Below are 13,364 nucleotides of genomic sequence, written 5' to 3' on the forward strand. Positions count from 1 at the left end.
TCCTCTGCTTCTCACCAGTTTGAGTCTTCGCAGTACTTGACAGCTTGTGAAGGATTTGCCTGTGGGTCACCTCTTCAGGCACGCAGGACTGGTTTCATCGGTCTCTCCTCAGCTCTGCTTTCTCTTCTTTATGGCAATCGTGACTCTTCTGTGAAGATGTGTGTCACCCACACGCTCCCTTCCATCAGTCGCCCTTGCCAGGGAGCTCTGGGAGCTCTAGCTTGGATTTCTCTTTCACGCTCCAGTCCCTATTCTACTTGTCTGCTAGGCACCTTCACATCAGCGTTTCACAGGTTCCTGGAACTCCTCAGAGCTTTCCTCCGAACGCCCTCCTGGTGAATGGCGTTACTACTGACTCAGGGACACAGGCTCAAAAATGCTGGCTCCTCTTTTGCCTCCAAAATGTAAGCAGTAGCTATATTCTATATAGTTGGCCGTATAAAACCTTTTCAATTAACTCATTTTTTTTTAAAGATTTTATTTATTTATTTGACAGAGAGAAATCACAAGTAGACGGAGAGGCAGGCAGAGAGAGAGAGGAAGGGAAGCAGGCTCCCTGCTGAGCAGAGAGCCCGACGCGGGACTCGATCCCAGGATCCCGAGATCATGACCTGAGCCGAAGGCAGCGGCTTAACCCACTGAGCCACCCAGGCGCCCCAATTAACTCATTTTTTAAAAAGATTTTATTTAGTTATTTGACAGAAAGAGATCACAAGTAGGCAGAGAGGATCATGACCTGAGCCAAAGGCAGAGACTTAACCCACTGAGCCACAGGAGTCCCTCTAATTAACTCATTTAAATTTCTATACCTCCTGCCTTATCTCAGGTCCTCTTCACCTTTCCTTAGGACTACAGCAACGGGTGATCTAAAGAGTAGCCCAATTTTACCCCATTATGCATGCTCCTGCTCAAGCCCAGGTCCAATGACGGCACCTCCCTACTCTAAAATCTTTGCAATTTCTTTTTGCTTAGCGATCTAAATTCTAAGTTCATCCCATATCAAAGCTTACCGCATTATGGATCCAACTTTCTTTCTGCTCCTCTCTACCTACCTATATTCCATCCACAGCACTTGAAACCAACATTTTATTGAACGCTTCTGTTTTAGACACCGTGATGAACATTGAAAATGCATTATGTTGCTTAATCCTTAAAACATGTAATGGTAGGGATGCCTGGGTGGCTCAGACAGTTAAGCGTCTGACTCTTGATCTCAGCTCAGGTGTTGATTTCAGGGTCATGAATGCAAGCTCTACAACAGGCATGGAGGTTACTTTTTTTTTAAAAAAAGTCCGTCAGTTAAGACAGGGTTGTAAGATCAAGCCCCACGTCAAGCCCCATGCTCAGTGGGGAGTTTGCTTGAGATTCTTTCTCTCTCCCTCTCTCTTTGCCTCTCCCCACTCTCTCTAGAGCAAATAAATAAATCTTTAAAAGTAGGTATATATAATGATATTGTTTGCCCATTTTGCAAATGAAAAAAACCAAGGCTTGGGAAATTCAGGTAAATTGTCCAAAGCATTATGGTTAGTAGGGAACAGTGAGGAAATTTAAATCTCAACTCTCTACATATACCTTAAATTTTTTGCTTATCTGCCTCTATTCATGCATTTTCCTTCATGTGAATTTCTGCAATGTCTTCTACATGTTAACATTTGTGTGTCATCCTCTAAGGCAGATGTCAAATGCCACTCTTCCTTGAGGTCTCTCCTGATGTCCGAGCTAGTGGTACTTTGTCACGCATCTGCATAGTCACGCAGGAATACAGACCTGGCTTCAGTGACTGGTGAGCTCATCTCTGGTGCTTTGGGCTTTGTGAGGACAGCCGGCAAATATTCATCATATTTTTACCACAAATTTCCCCCCTCACCCACCCCATGCTGCACTGACATAAATCCTGGCATATTCTAGGTATTCAGGGTGGGAATTGAGTTGTCTCACAGATAAACAGAAAATATGCCACACTAGTGTCAGGACGATAATGGCAAAACATCCCTACGTTATAGTCCCTGTGTCTTCTCTGGAAATCATCATGTTCTTTCTAGCAACTGAGCAATTAAGTATGACACAAAGGAGGAGAAGGTATCTTACTGAAAGCTTGACTGTTGACATTAAACATCTGGTTTGTGTGGTTTGTATGTCTGAATAACATAGACACTTTCTTAATCAGTAGACATGGTTACTGACCAGCTGATTTGTCTTCTTTAAGTCAGAGCTGAGTTATTACCCAGTTCTTGTTTTGGCCAGAGAATTATGTAGCTATGTTGGCAACAAAATGTACTCTTTGCCTTGTCCATGAGAGCAACACTAACCAATACCTTCCCCTGTGTTCATCAGTTATGAAATCTGGAGGTGTCCTCATTTAACCCTGGAAAGCAGTCAAATTGATAGGACCCTGCAATTCCACATCATATGAAATATATGAAAATGGGGTGCCTGGATGGCTCAGTGGGTTAAAGCCTCTGCCTTTAGCTCAGGTCATGATCCCAGGGTTCTGGGATCAAGCCCCGCATCGGGTTCTCTGCTGAGCAGGAAGCCTGCTTCCTCCTCTCTCTCTCTCTGCCTGCCTCTCTGCCAGCTTGTGATCTTTGTGTGTCAAATAAATAAATAAAATCTTAAAAAAATATATATGAAAACAAATGTCCACACAAATACTTGTGTGTTAATCATAGAAGGCAAAAAGTGGAAACAACCTGATGTCTATCAACTTATGACTGGGTAAACAAAAGTGGTACATCCGTATAACGGAGTATTCAGCAAGAAACTTAGCAATAAAAAGGAATGAAATATGGACGCATTCTCCAACATGGATGAACCAAGAGAACATGCTAAGAAGCCAGACACAAAAGAACAAGTATTATGTAATTCCATTTCTATGAAATGTCCAACAGAGGCAAATCTGTAGACACAGAAGGCAGTGGTTGTCCGCAGCTGGTGAGGGAAAAAAGTGGAGAGAATTGAGGAGTAACCACCAATGGGCACGGAGTTTCTCTGTGGACATGTGATGAAAATGTTTTAAAGGTGATTGTGGTGACGACGGTACAGTTTGGTGAATATACCAAGAGCCATTGGAAGGCACACTTCAAGCAAGTGAACTGTATGGTATGTGAGTGATATCTCAAGAAAGCTGTTCTTTTAAGAAATAGTCAAAATGATACCAAGGACTATTATGGGATGAGGAGATATGTTAGTCAATGGCTACATAAGCTGCTAAAAATTCTGTCTGAAAGGGGAAATTCAACATTTGAAGACTCCCACCAAACTTTCTCTTTCTCCAAATAGATTACAAGGAGAAAGAAGAGATAAAAAAGGAAAAGGCATTTGGTCATTGGCTCAGTCCCCTGGTACAATTTTGCATTAATCAAAGATTATGCTTGGGCGTAGTGCATTCAGGAGATACTTTAAGGCTTTTGTTTTGTTTTTACTCTTCTATATCTTGAAAAGGTAAAAATGAATACTCTATTATTTGGATAATGGGGGACGTTTGTTTTTGGCTTCGATATTAATTCTGAAAGACACTTAACACAAATGAGCTTTCTGGCCCAGCCAGCTATATGTGTTTTCACACAAGCAGTTGTAAACTTATCTAGGCACATTTCACAACGGGCTGTCCACCGAGACCATAAAACGAGCAGCTGTAACATTAATGACTATTATGCACTCCCCGCCAGCTGGGACTTGACAGAACGCTGGACCACAGAAACCCTGCAAGTGAATAACATGGGAAACAGTCTATAAATAGGAAGAATATCAGTTATTTGCCAAAACACACAGATTCTGGTTTGACCACACAGAGAGGAGGAGGAACGCCATCAGGCTCTCTGATGATTTGAATGATCCTTGGACACAAGGACAGCAAAAAAGACATTATGTTCTCCTGAGCAGATGTTAGCGGCTAGCTTAAAGGTTCTCCGATTTTGGTTGCTTTCCAGCTCTCCCACAGGGGAAATTGGGGCCTGGGAACCCTGATTGTTTGGGCGTAAGGTGTAGGACTTTGCCTTTTTGCTGGGCTCCCCGTGTGCTTAAGAGCCAACACATAGGAGTAGGGTTGGCTGGATCTGGTTGGAGGGGACCGTCTACTTGTTCCAGAGGTGCTGGAGGAGTCTGAGGAGACTGGAGAACCCTCCCGACCACTGTGTGCTAAGCAGAGTGGTTTTATCCTGCCCCATCATCCTGAGTGGCCTACTCGACTTTCTCCAAAAGCCCTACCTTGGAGCCCCATGGGAGTTCTCATTTTCAAACATATTTTGTTTGATACTGTTGTGTTTGGTACCTATTATTCCTTTTAGTCAGAATCTGACACCTTTTACTCATCCTTTTAATTTTATCTTTTCTGTGGAGCACCCTCCTACCCACTGAGTGGCCCCAGGCAAAATTGGTCATTTCCATCTAGTCTCCTAAAGCCAGCTCCGTTACAGCTGGGAAACCCTGCGTGGCTCTCCCTCTCCAGACAGTATCTCAGATATAAGGATTACATCTATTTTTATATCACTATCACAGTGTATCTGGCATATATAAGTACTTAATAATATTTGTTGAATTCCACCAGACCGAGATCCTGATAGGTTGCCTGAAAATATAGAGATGAGGAAGCCAATTGCCTGGTCTAGAAGGAGCAACACGTGTGTGCGTGCATGTGTGTGTGTGTGTGTATGTGTGTGTGTGTGTGTGTGTGTCTGTGTCTGTGTGTGTGAGAAAGAGAGAGATGAATATTAAGTAAGAAATTATTAAACAGAACAGCAAAAGCCAAAGGACCAACTGTTTCTGATGGAGGTATTCCAGGCTTGACCAAGGGGAGAAAGATTTGTTGAAACCATACTCTAGTGGGTGTATTTGTTTGCTCTGCAGCCATAACAAAGTACTTACTGAGTAGCTTAAACAGAATTATCTCATGATTCTGGAGGTGAGAAGTTGGCAGTTGAGGTTTCATCAGGGTTGTTTCTTCTGAGGCTTCTCTTCTTGGCCTCTTCTGTCCATCTCCACGTGGTCTTTCCTGGGTGCATCTGTGTCCTCATCTCTTTTTATAGGGACACCAATCATGCTGAATTAGGACCCACCGTAGTGACCTCATTTAACCTTAATTAAGTGTCTCCAAATACACTCACTTTCTGAGGTACGGGGGTTTAGGTCTTCCACATACGAAGTTTGAGGAGATGCAATTCAGCCCATAACAGTGGGTAACTACCTACTTTGCCTGAGGTTAAGGCTTTTCTTGTACCTCAGTTCTGCGAACTCTTTTAAGCCTCTTTGAACTGATCTTCACATCTAAGCAATGTTGACAGAGCCCCCTGAAGTGTACCCTGAGATGGTAATCAAAACTGGCACGTGTGGAGCTTAGATGTTAAGGAAGATTCCCTTCTCTGTCTTCCCAGCACGGCACGGGCTGCAGACACCAAGCTTGGGGCCCCTTTCCTAGGCTGTTAGAAGGTCCGTGGTCCCTGAGTCCACACGCCACAGCCTATGTTCACAGACTATTCTTGTAACAAATGAGTGTGCCATTGGAAGTCTCTGCCCGTGTCTGCTCTCTGTTACGGTCAACCTAATGCCAAACCAGGTTAGGGCTCGTGTGTGAGCCTCGAGCGGAAAAGAAGACCAGCCCAGGTTGACACACGAGGACTGTGTCCCGCTGTAATCCAGCCCCCATGCTGGATGGAAAGCTGGGCTGGTACTGAGCACCATTCGAGGAGTCCCACCTCCGAGCGCAGGTGTCCTCTTCAAAATAGTGCAAAATGATCACTACCACACTGGGAGACTGTTCAGAGCAGACTCCTCCTGGAGAGAGCAGTACTGGAGTAATTTACTGAGATAAAATAAGTTTGGGTTTACGGGGTGGGCACTCCAGAGATGTTCTTTCTTCAGTTTACTATTTCTTCAAGGGAGATCCCTGGCCACCTATGTTGGACTCACATGGGTTGGGTTTGTTTTTTGTTTTTTTTTTAAGACTATTTATTTATTTGAGAGAGAGAGAGAGTTCAAGCAGGGGGAGCAGCAGGGAGAGGCAGAGGGAGAAGCAGGCTCTCTGCCGAGCAAGGAGCCCCACGTGGGGCTCCATCCCAGGATGCTGAGATCATGGCCTGAGCTGAAGGCAGACGCTTAACGACTGAGGCACCCAGGCGCCCCTCACACAGGGTTCTTAATAAAAATGTAGGTTCTTCTGTGCTGCCTCATGCTGAGTCAGAATCTTTGGGTGGACCCAGGAATCTGAGTTTTGATCTTGCCTTGTGTAATTTTTTTCCAAATTGACATGGGCACACCACAGTTTAGTAACTCTGCCTGGAAATGGAGGAGAGGCACTGCTAGGTGTGTAGTTCTGCCTGGACTGCAGTCCCACGATCCACGCAGCCTTCCCCTGGGTGAGACCGAGATGGACGGAGGTCACCAAGTCCAGGCACCACGCACCCAGCTCTGATTCACCCTCTCCAGGGCTCTGCCCACAGCTCTAATTTCTCTCTCCTCCCTGTCCCTTTGTTCTTTGAAGTCACAGCTTGGATCACCCCTAACTAAAAAAAAAAAAAAAAAAAAAAGTTTTCTAATCCAGATGTTACACAGTGGTGATGACGGTGTGGTTAGTAGAAGGGAACACTCACACGGAGATGCTCATCGTGCAAACTGCTGCAACCTGTCTCAGATGGAATTCTGGCAGGCTGCAGTGAGAGACTATGACTTCTATTTCCAGAAATGAACCCCAAGGGAAAATGAGAGATGCTGGCAAAGGCTTATATTGAAGAGCATTAGTCATCAGAGCCTTGTTTATAATACTGATAAATATTTAACAGGTAAGGAACTTCTCAAATTCATAAAATTAAAATGTGAGGTAGTCATTAAATATTCTGCTGTCACAAAATACCAGGTTAAAAAGTGCTTTAACCTATTTTTTTTTTTTGAAGATGAAAGTCTCTCTATAGAATAATTCTAATTTTCTCCCCACAAATCTCTCAATTTCTATCTGCAGAAAAGTTAATTATCTTTATGTTGGGAGCCTCCACGGGCAGAGTAAAGAGCAGGAACCCTGAGGACGATGTAACCTAAATCTTCAGCAAATTCACATTAATTTATTGCCTTCATCTTCATTCCAGTGGAGATCAGCCAGCTTGAGTGAATAGAAATTTGGCTTCGTGGTCAGGTGGAAGTTGGGAATTTGGAACTGAAACACGTAGGGCAGTGGCTCTCAAGCCTCAGCATGCAGAAGGATCATCTGGGGAGCTGACTAAAATGCAGATTCCTTGACCCCACTTCTAGAAATTTCTATGTAAGAGATGGGGCTTAATAACTTCATTTTAGTAATACCCCAATATAGTTTTGCAGGGGACCAGCAGGTAAAAGCATCTGGGGGGAGGGGGGCCGTACAAGCTGGAGAGAGAACCCCAGGGGAGACCTAGGGAAGCAAAGAACACTGGCAAGTTAGGGGGAAGGGCAAAGAAGGAGGTGTCAAACAGTAATATTGTTCCCGTACTTTCCGTATAAACTAGTACTATTTACTATAATATCAGGACTACTGAACAGTCTGAAAGCCCTTTGTAGGCTAAACGTGAGAACATGGCTATCACTTAAACGTGATTTCCAGTAGAAAATATGTTTCAAGTTTTAAATGACTAATTCCCATCTGAACTTTAAGGATTCAATTTGTTCCTATACAGGCAGCTGTCCGTTACAACTTCCACACCACAGGGTTCTAACTAGAGTTTGGAAAACCACCCCAACCCTGATGTAACAATTTAGAGGTCCTTCAATTTTTCACAATGACTTTGGCTCATTTATCAAAATAGGAAGAAGAAAAAAGATAAACCTCATTTTGAGGCAAAAAGACAGATATCCACTATCAAATAGAAGATTACACCCAATCTCAACTTAAAAACAACTATAGGGGCACCTGGGTGGCTCAGTAGGTTAAAGCCTCTGCCTTCTGCTCAGGTCATGATCCCAGGGTCCTGGGATGGAGCCCCGCATTGGGGATCGGTGGGGGGTGTCTCTGCTCAGCAGGGACCCTGCTTTCCTCCTCTCTCTGCCTGCTTGTGATCTGTGTCTGTCAAATAAATAAATAAAAATCTTAAAAAAAAAAACCCACAAACGACTACAAATCAGATTTAAGCCTCCTTGTGCTTTCCGAAGAGCTGTGGATACCCACTGCTTTGGGGGAGCAATTGCATGAGGAATGAGGGATATAGCTTAAACCTTCTGTTCAACTTCCTTAGATTTAGTTTTGAATCTGAAACGGTCCCTTAAAATTCTATACATTTCAAATTGAACAACTCTAAAGAATAAACGCTTGAACAAATCTCTTTTGGCAAGCAAGGAGGAGGAGATAATGAACAGTGCCCATGCTGAGTATGTACACAGATGTGCTGCTGCACATTTGCAATTTTAGGACAATGATACACTGTTTAAAAGGAAGTTCAGATGTGAGCTGGAACCAAGTTTGAAAACCTTGTCTGCAGGAGGTGAGTTGGGATGGCGGTGGTTTCCACGTCTGTGTCGGTTGGGTACAAACGGGGACAGGATCCAAATAAAGGATCCAAATAAACCAATACAGAAATAGGTTCCTAAAGCGCCACCCTGTCCTCACATTTTAATTCATTTCCAAAAGGAATATAAAGGCCTAAATGAAAGGCTCTGAGCTAGATGGTCAGTTTGAGCTGCTGAGGACTGAGGGTGTTCAGACTAGATGCGTGATGATTCCAGTTTGAGTGATAAAACCCTTGGTTCAAACAGAGTCCTAAGCAGAAGTAGAAGCCTGGTGCCTTACTGGCCTGGCCCCTCAGTCCCTTGACCACAACGGATCAGACACTTCCATCCGTCAGGATTCTTCAATGCCAAGCAACAGACTCTGACATGGGCCAGTTTTCAGACTGCTGGGGGAGCAAATGAACTAAGGTTCAGAAAAGCCTGGAACTAGGAGACCTCTGGAGTTGTGGGTAGCCAGAACGAAAGGGCAGCCTCTTCAAGGATTGTCGCTGGAACCAGACCTTGTGCTCCTCAGCTCTGGTCGCCTTGGTTGGGTCACATGTCCATCCCTTGATCTAGAGGCATGGGGACATCTGGAGGTAGGAGAGGATGGTTAGCAGAAGGAGGGGGGAGTTGATCACAGGAAACTAAAACGTGTGTCCAGTATGGTCCTTTGAGGTCCCTTCCAACCACAGGACCCAGGATTCTAGGACTTCTGTTATTATTACTCTTCCCACTTGCTCTTATCACAAGTAAAAGTTTCTGTAACTATGTTTGTGGTGGGTGTTGACTAGACTTGTTGTGGTGGTCATTTTGCAATGGATACAAACATTGGATTGTTACATTATATACCTGAAACTTACATAATATTTTATGTCAAATAGATCTCAATAAATAATAATAAAAAAGAAAATGTTTCTTAAAATTAAAAATCTGTACTAAGATAGTGATAAAGATGGGAAAAAATTTGACCCATCTTTCCCCTACCAAAAAAGAAAAAGAAAATTTCCACTTGCAAGAGCAAACCAAAGTGACTTCAGTGAGTTAGCTGTAGGCTTTGTTCAAATTTTAAATTTTAATCTCAGAAAAGAGCAGCACTGATACAGAAGTGAAAACAAAATTGGGGGGATAAGAGCAATGTCTTTTGCAATTGCTTGTTTATTGAATATGTGTTAAGGGCTCAGATTTCTTTGGTCCAATTTTGCTTGAAACTCTGTGACAGTGTACATTTCTGAATCTTCCCAAGCCTCAGTTTCCTTATCTGTAAAATGGGAGTCATTGGGTTTTTATTGGGTTGTTTTCTGGGAAATGCTTTTTACAGTGCCCTGCCTTCATAAACGGTAGTTACTGTTATTACCCGAAAAGGGCATTTTATTTCAAACATTAATCATGAATATTTATAGTCACATTTTATTAAGTTCATTTTCATAAATTCATTAGAGCCTGGAGACAGAATGAACAGATAGATATTCTCAGCTTCTTAACAACCAAGCCAGGGGACTAAGAAAGTGAATGGTGGTAACTCCCCGAAGGGGCCGATGTGTGTTCTGCGAACACAAAGACATGTCACAGGGGTTGTGCCGAGGTACACAGCTGGTATTTGCATTTGCCAGCAGCTGGGACTATGCTGCAGGAAGAATATTACACATGCTCACTTCAGAGATTTACCCTGCCTTTTCCTGAAACAGTTTCCTGCCTAGTGACTCCCTCAAAATGGCACGGAGTCCATATTTCTGTAGGATTGTGATGTAATCAAAATCTGTACATCCTCCGCCCTTTGGCAAAAGGGCGGGGTTGCTATGACTCTTGGTTTCATCATCGTGATGACTCAAGTACAGATGATTTTAGGCCAACAGTGTCTCCTGGGAATTATGAAACCCAGGCTTCCGGAAGCAACTCACTGAAGGATTTTAAAACAAAGAGGTACTGAAGTCTGGGGAAGAGAATTCCACTCACTTAGTTCATCATAAGCACCTTATTAGGAATGGGAAATGGGGAAAGGAACTGCTTCTAAAGCAGATTGGCAAATTATGCTGGTGTGACCAGAGTTATGTCTGAGAGGGAAAGATTCTTGCCCTTCCATTGACGGAACACACTTCCTTCCTTTGGGGGTTGGGAGCTGCAAGTGCCAGTTGTTCAGAAAACTCCATGCCAATTCTCCAGAATTCCCCCATCTTATTATTTCTAAAACCAATGAACCCAAAGCATTTGTTTACCTTTTGATTCCTCACCACGCCATCCACTGGTTCTCTCATAAGAAAAGGGTGATTCAGTACTTCGAGACTCTGCCTGGGGAGACACACGAACACACGGAGTACTAAGACCGAGTAGAAAGCTGTGTGACACACGCACTCATTTTTGTGGCTCACAGGCCTGCTGGGGCTGGACAGCTCTGTGAACCCGGATGCACACTTGGCAAAACCCCTTGCTCAGCTGGGGGAGATTTCAATCAGCGAGCTTATCTCTGCTTGGCGAAACAGCGTCCACATTTGTCACCAGGTCCTGTTCGAAGGAACAGGCAACTTGTTGAAGTCATTTCGGATGCAGGAAATCCTGTGTTTACTACCTAGGAAATATTACATAAAGATTGGGATTTTTTTCCCCCTTGTAATGCTCTTTCCAATTGAAATTCAGCAACAGAGCCACTGCTGATAAGAACAACATTGGTCAGGAAATGACAATATCGTGATAGCCAACTGTGCACAATAGGCCTTACTTCTTTGTTTCCATTCTGGTTCTCAAAATTGCTTGATAGAATCACTTCCTTCAGGGAGTCCAGTCACTCACAGGTTCATGTCTCTTGGGCTCTCATGCCTTTCGAGGGGCATTACCACCTCCCTGTAAATGTCTGAAAGGATGGGTGAGGCAAATGCCTGGAAAATACTGGACTCGGGACGCCTGGGTGGCTCAGTTGGTTAAGCAGCTGCCTTCGGCTCAGGTCATGATCCCTGCGTCCTGGGATCGAGTCCCACATCGGGCTCCTTGCTCAGCAGGGAGCCTGCTTCTGCCTCTGCCTGCCATTCTGTCTGCCTGTGCTCGCTCTCCCTCTCTCTCTCTGATAAATAAATAAAATCTTTAAAAAAAAAAAAAGAAAGAAAATACTGGACTCATCTGTAAAGATGCTGGGGAATCATGTATAAGAGGGACAGGAAGATCCTCTAGGGCTCAGTTAACCAAATCATCTAAAGGGGCATGAAGTCATTCCCTTTCAAAGTCACCAGCTTAAACAATAATATCTATACTTGTGACTAAAGAGCTTCCTCCAGCCAAAAGGTCAGGGAGCTATAAACAAAATCGGATGGACATTATATAATGAAGAAAAGATGAAGTAATATGTTTAAAGGAAAAAGACAGCAATAGGGGCGCCTGGGTGGCTCAGTGGTTAAAGCTTCTGCCTTTGGCTCAGGTCATGATCCCAGGGTCCTGGGATCGAGTCCCACATCAGGCTCTCTGCTCAGCAGGGAGCCTGCTTCCCCCCACCCACTGCAGCACCCGCCCTGCCTGCTACTCTGCCTGCTTGTGATCTCTCTCTCTCTGTGTCGAATAAATAAATAACATCTTAAAAAAAAAGAAAGAAAGAAAGAAAGAAAGAAAGAAAGAAAGAAAGAAAGAAAAGGAAAAAAGAAAGTATCCAGCCCTGTTCAGGAGTCACCAGGCTGAGAGTATTACTGTCCTGTTGGCAAGGCTAGAACAGGCAAGATTCTGCCTTCAATCTAACTTAGCTGTGAGATAGTCCTGTACTTGTTTTTTTCCCCCCTTTGTTTTATTTTAGTTGTTTTCTCATTTGTAAGTTCATTTTTAGTCATTTCTCTTTTTAAGAAATGAAGGCACTCACAAACTTGCCTTTGCCTTTGTGTACAGTTTTTGCTATGCTCTGTGCGTAGTGCCTCTATTTTTATATGTAATGATGTTATATTCAAAATTTTATAAATAAGATTTGACAGATTTAGCAAATAAAAATATAAGATCTCCAGTTAAATTTTAATTTCAGACAAACAATAAATTTTTTAGTGTATGTCCCAAATATTGTACAGAATGTACTTATACTAAAAAAAAAAAAAAAGGATTATCTGATATTACAAGTTAACTGGGTGTCCTGTATTTTTATCTGGCAACCCTATTATAAATAGATCTCAGATGTCATTTGGGTTCTCTGTGACCCAGTATTTTTTGGAAGATGTTCCTCTCAAATGATTATGATGTTTTTTGCTTAAACCTTTAATGTTAAATTCTTTTCTTTGTGTGTATGTGTGATTCATTTATGGGAATGTAACCATAGGTCAGTGGGTCCCAAAGAGGGACAGTTTCACTCCCCAGGGTCACATCTGACAAGGTCTAGAGAAATTTTTGGTTATAACTCGAGGAGGTGTGTTAATGGGTAGAGGACAGGGCTGCTGCTTAATATCCTATAATACACAAAACAACCCTCAAAATAAAGAATTTAATTTAGCATAAAATATAACAGCTACTGTTAAGAAACATTACCATAAACACTTGAAAAGGGGTCTATCATTCAACTGTATCTTTGTTTAAAATATGTCTATTGATCAGTTTCATCAATTGTATTACTCACATCATCTCTGGTCGTATATTCAATCTCTCAGAGAAAGAGAGTGATCCTTTATTGACATCCTCCAGTCTGTTAGACCTCATTCCTGCTGCTGCAAACCTTCAGGAAACACAACAAATTTCTCTGATTTTATGGAGCTTTAATTCAACTTGGTTGGATTAGATTAGGTGACATACTAAACAAATGATATACTATGAATATATATATATATATATATATATATATATATATATGTATATATTTTATGAAGAAAATAGATCAGAGAGTAGGAAAGGAATAGGTGCTGGGAAGGGTGTGGGTTGAAGCTGTAATATGAGTGGCAAGGAAGTCATTACCAAGAAGTTTATGTTGGTTT

This window comes from Mustela nivalis, assembly GCF_964662115.1.
Source record: "Mustela nivalis genome assembly, chromosome: 6".
NCBI lineage: Eukaryota > Metazoa > Chordata > Mammalia > Carnivora > Mustelidae > Mustela > Mustela nivalis.